Below are 6,000 nucleotides of genomic sequence, written 5' to 3'. Positions count from 1 at the left end.
TCCTTCCTTTAGCAATGGGATGGGGAAAGTCTGCTGTTGGACAACAGCTGCCATCATCTTAGACTGCTGTGTAGACATATGAGTTCTCCAAACAGCCAGGCCAGGCAAAAAGAGATCCAGTCTTCGCCTCTGTTTTCTTTCTGGTTCCAAATAGCCTTACTCACGTGTAAAGTGGCAGCTGGCAAATGTATGTACATGTGTGTAGACACTCGCACACATGAGCACACTTCTCTTGCTGCTTCGTGGCAAACCTAAACCTTTTGCATATTTTCCTTAATGGGGACAAACCATACAAATCTGTGTGGCTTGGAGAGAGGCCATGTTTTGGCTCCTTTGAGATGTTTGTTCTTCGCTGTGTTTTTTGGAGAACCTGAGCAAAGCTATGTAAAGGGCAAAGGAGGAGCAACACTGCTCAGGATGAGGAGAATGGGGTGATCTTTCCAAAACCAGCAAACAAGACTTGCATTTTTCCTGGTAATGCAAGCTACGGCTTCTCTTTGTTAGAAACTACTGAGATGTGGAAATCTTAGTGAGCACATCCCTGGAAAACCCTCACCCTTGACCTTGACCTTCAGCTTCAATCGTGTGTGTCCCCCCCCTTCCAACAAAGGTGAAATACGGTTACATTCCAAAAAGCCTTATTACGGATGTATTCAAGTGGGCAGATTCAGGAATCTTTCTTGATAAATGTCATCTGATGAACTACAAGAAGAGTTTGGATTTGATATCCCGCTTTTCACTACCCGAAGGAGTCTCAAAGCGGCTAACATTCTCCTTTCCCTTCCTCCCCCACAACAAGCACTCTGTGAGGTGAGTGGGGCTGAGAGACTTCAGAGAAGTGTGACTAGCCCAAGGTCACCCAGCAGCTGCATGTGGAGGAGCGGAGACGCGAACCCGGTTCCCCAGATAACGAGTCTACCGCTCTTAACCACTACACCACACTGGCTCTACAGAGTGCGGATGAAATCATTGAGTGATCCTTTGCTCAGAAACCTGAAATGTCAGTGGGAATCGTTCAGCGCACACAAAGTTCAGTCTTTTGGAGTACTGTAAACATGACGAGGTTACTCAGATTTGCTGCTATATGCAGTAATTCCTGAGTGACATTTATGCAACCAGAGAACTCAGTTCCGATCCTGGGACTCAGCTATACAGCTGCAATTAAAACATTTTAAATGTGCTGTAAAGTGCAATATACAAATGTGACACTAGGTGGCAAGAGTGAGCTGTGCCAAATTCAATGTATTTTTCAAAACTTTTTTTTAAAGCATTTTCACAGTGTTTTTTAATATGTGTGTAAATTCCACCCTTGTTTATGTGTTTATTTTGAAAATGTATACACTGCTAATCCAAGAGCAATTCCTCATGGTGGTTTGTGACAACTTTGGCCTGGATCCAGACTGTGTCGTGCTTAAAAGAGTCAGTCTAAGTGTGACTAAGTCTCAATCTGACCCAATTGTCTTTATTATCTGGGGCTCTTTTAAACATACCCTAAAACTCAACTTGCACCCTTCATTCATTTGGAACACACATCCTCAGTTGCTGAAGACTGGTGCCCTCTGGTGAGCCCCTTCCTCTGCTGTTGGAGTTACCTGGCAATATTGCTCCAATAGTGCTACCATTTAATATTATTATTATTAATATTAATATTATTAATATTATTATAGCTGCAGTTCATTCATTATCAGCTTTTTCTATTCTTGCTACAAAAAAGCACACCCAGTCATTCCGTTGTTGCACCTGTAACCTCGGTTTAAGGTGGCATTGAGCTCCAAGCTTTCATATCTCCGTTTCTAACACAGGCTGCAGGCCTGGATGTACAGGAGAGCTTGTGAAGAAGAAGAAGAAGAAGAAGAAGAAGAAGAAGAAGAAGAAGAAGAAGAAGAAGAGTTTGGATTTGATATCCCGCTTTATCACTACCCGAAGGAGTCTCAAAGTGGCTAACATTCTCCTTTCCCTTCCTCCCTCACAAAAACACTCTGTGAGGTGAGTGGGGCTGAGAGACTTCAAAGAAGTGTGACTAGCCCAGCAGCTGCATGTGGAGGAGCGGAGACGCGAACCCAGTTCACCAGATTACAAGTCTACTGCTCTTAAACACTACACCACACTGGCTCTCTACTGGTGCAGAAATTACCCTGCTGCACAAGGGCAAAATGTACATTAAGTAGTCCTCCTATTTTTCGCCTCTGTTCCCACACCCCACCTCTGGGATGTAGTCCCCAAAAGGTTGCCCCAAAGGTCACCCTCAATCTGAAAAATGCCCCATTCTCTACAATTGTCTTGAAAGCACTGGTGGTGATGTTCTGTGTGCTTCTTTCTCATTTATGATGCAATTGCTGACAAGCCCGCCATAAGGAAACGCCTGCCTCGTTAGGGATATGGTCGTGTAATAACTAGCAAATAATGAGAAGGTTCTCAGCGATAGCAAAGAAAAACCTGTGTTGCAGTAACAAATCTACACACGCTGCACAGTTCAGGATGAGAGGCAGTTTTATCTCCACAGTAACCCGCACACAGAATAGCAACCACATATGTGGGCTTTGATATTAAGCATTGCTATCCTAGATAAGCAGAAAAGTTGGAAGGGGAAGTGACAAGAAACTGTATTTGCAGACATAGCAGGTATGCTGTTGGAGATAAACAGGTCAGCAAGAAGGTATTATTTTAGCCAGAGGAACTGTCAGCGGGTTTCTGCTGGTTCAAGTTTGATGAAACCAAGCTGCCTTCTTTTCTCCCCGCAGGATTGCAAAAAGAAGTGAAAGGCAAGGGAGGAGAAGGAAAAGCAATGGGAAAGAAAGAAAGACAAGACAAGACAAGACAAGACAAGAAAAGGGGAGGGGGACAGAGTAGAACAGAGTTCTGTGTTAGCCGGCAAGGGAAAGAATTCAAACCACAAATGATGGAGCCAAGATTCCTCAGAATTCCACTTTTGCTCTTGCAAAAGATTGAGCTGGATGCCACAGTCTTATGCGTGTTTATTCATAAATATGTCCCATTATGCACACTAGGACTTACTTCCAGGTAAGCGTGCCTCAGCCTTAGCCATTACTAGTAATAATTGGGTTTTTATTCCCTGTAGAGTCCTGCCGTCTTCTTCTTGTTGTTCTGAACATTACATCATCAGAACAATTGATCCAAACAGCACAGGGACTATTAATTTGTTGCAACCTGTATCCATGCGCTGTTGCGTTATTCTAGCTGGTTGTCCCTAGGGATGGCTGTGGTTCCTGTCGTACTTCAATATCCTCCTCCTACCCCTTCCTCTGCATTTCATAGCCCTCCCCCCAAATAAAATGATCAATTCACATTTTTTAAAATAGCAGTAAATGCACTTAAAAATCTTTTAAACAAATATGGCGCTGACTTCTCGAAAGAAGACCTTGTAAAGGACTTAACGAAACAAAACAAAAGGTAACAATTTGGCAAGGGCCAATTTATATTTCCTATTCTTCAATCCATCTCCCATGTAGCAGTGGTGGGTTTTAAGCTTTCCAGTCAGACCTCTACCGTTGTGCAGGCATTTGGCAAAGACCCTTCTGAGCTGCCCTAGCCATTGTATACTGCACCCCCCCAAAAAACCCAAACCTATATAAATGTGAATTACAGCACAAAGAATTTGACAATATTTAGTTTCCATTTCTAAGCTATGGGAACAAAATTAAGGAAACTCACCACCATGTGCCATTCATATGTCTGAAGGGATGCTGCACTGTGATCACTTATTCTGTAGCTTGCTGTTGTAAACAAAATCTGCCCTTATTCCCTTATGGGGCACACAAGAGTCCTTTTGTAGGTTCTCCATCGGTAGGAGAAAATAACAGAGGCCAACCAGAGAATATTGAGAAGCAAAGCAGCTAATAAGCCTGATCTTTATTACAGTGGTACCTCTGGTTAAGTACTTAATTCGTTCCGGAGGTCCGTTCTTAACCTGAAAATGTTCTTAACCTGAAGCACCACTTTAGCTAATGGGGCCTCCCGCTGCCACTGCGCCGCCAGAGCACGATTTCTGTTCTTATCCTGAAGCAAAGTTCTTAACCTGAAGCATATGTAACCTGAAGCGTATGTAACCTGAGGTACCACTGTAAAGCTGTTGCAACAGGGTACTCCCCTCACACACAGGAGAGCGGGGGAGGACCCAGAACAAAGGTGTGCCTGCCCTGATATAGACATTTAAATTTCCCACCCTGGAGTCCAAGACCACCCCCAGAAACATCATACATACATCACAGAAGGGGTGTAGCCCAAGACACCCCCTCCCTCCTTGCAGAGAAACATTTGGTCAGTTTTAGGAGTCAAAATGGTTTCAGGACTGTCTTCTCAGACATGTGGCCTATACATTCATGTATGTGTTTGCTTGGTACACTTATGAACATTTATTATATATCTAAGACCTTAAAATCATTGTAACACTGTACATACCAGTCTGTGATTGGTTGTTATTTGCACTGTATCATTTGTTTGTTGAAAATTTAAGTGAAAACATGTTGTCCCCCACAAACCTTTTAATTGAATAAAAAGATGCCCCCAGTGAATCAGCTGGCAGGTGTTCCAGCTCTTTCACATATGCACACACACACACACACACATTTTTTAACGCAACCATTCATGAAAGCTGCAGGTGGCAAGTGCCATCCTAACAGTGGAATCCAATGCATAACTTGATTCACACTGAGGTCCATATTCCAACTACCAATGCTGACAAACAAAAACCCAGGTAACAATATAATTATACTTGTTGGACTTATGCAGTGATGACATAGATGCCGTCCAATAGGTACCCACTTGACTTCCACCTCCTTTCTGCAAGATAAAGACTGAGTTAGCTTGGGTTCCCAGACAATGAACATCTCTGTACAGCAACAGAAGAATAACTAGCACACAAATACCTAACAATACTGCTTTTTAGATTTCCAGCTTGGTTTGTTGCCCATTCTTTTGATGCCAGCAACAGCTGTTATCTGATCTTACACGTGAATAAAAAGGCTGTTTTTAATGCATGGGAAGCTGGCCAGAATGGCCTGAGAAGAACTTCACCCACTGTTCTCTCAGTATTCTTGCATTGTTCAAACCCAGGAGTGTGTTTTTGCATTTGCTAAGCAAAGAAGTGCCGGTAGGACAATCGCATGCTAGATGTATAGAATATTTTCTTTGTACATTGAACCAGCTGCGCATGTCGGAGGATTAATAAAAACTGGGGGCATGGGTGCACTTTCCCTCTCCAGGGCTAAAGTTGATCAAACCCCCTCTCTTTTCCCTACAAATAAGCAAGCACAGTTCCTTCACGTCCTGCCACAGCAAAGCCACCCTTGCTTCCTACTGCATCTGGGTTAGTTATGCCATCAACTTTGAATCATCCCTTTCATTTTAGCCAAGCTGAAAATGTGACCAGGACACACACTTCCATTGCCTGCAGCGTCTCATTACAACTTAACAAGCAAAAGCCACCACTCATTGGAAGGAGAAATGATTACAGTTCCTATTTTCCTCTTCACCAGATTTGATCATCTTCAATAGTCTTTGTCATAGCAATAAATGCAACTACTTTATATCGGTACTGCACAACATCCAGATTAAAAAGCCCTGTTGCTGCAATGGTTTCAGCTATTGTCTGTTTCAAGACATCCGATCAATTGCGCATTCGTGAGAGTTTTTGCTCATGATAGTATCGGGACAGTTATACACAATCCCACTTGCAACTGTTTGTACCTGCAAAATTTCCAAGTTGGTCAGACTACATTTGTATCCAATTAGCGCACATCCTGAAAACTTTCTGCTGAAATCCAGTAACCTTTTGTAGTACAAATGTTCCATTTTTTATTTTATTAGGTCTTCCTTTCTTGGCTATAGTGCATGACTTCCCCTTCAGATAGCAGTAATGCCATAACACTGGGGGAGCTGCACAAAACAACGAATAAAGCAAAATGATTTGTGGATGGTCCAGTATAAAGCCACCACTAATGAACAATCGTTGTATCAGTGACATGTTGTGGAATACACACA

This window comes from Lacerta agilis, chromosome 6, assembly GCF_009819535.1.
Source record: "Lacerta agilis isolate rLacAgi1 chromosome 6, rLacAgi1.pri, whole genome shotgun sequence".
Lineage (NCBI taxonomy): Eukaryota > Metazoa > Chordata > Lepidosauria > Squamata > Lacertidae > Lacerta > Lacerta agilis.
The sequence above is the reverse complement of the archived record's forward strand: the minus strand, read 5'-3'. Positions refer to the sequence as shown.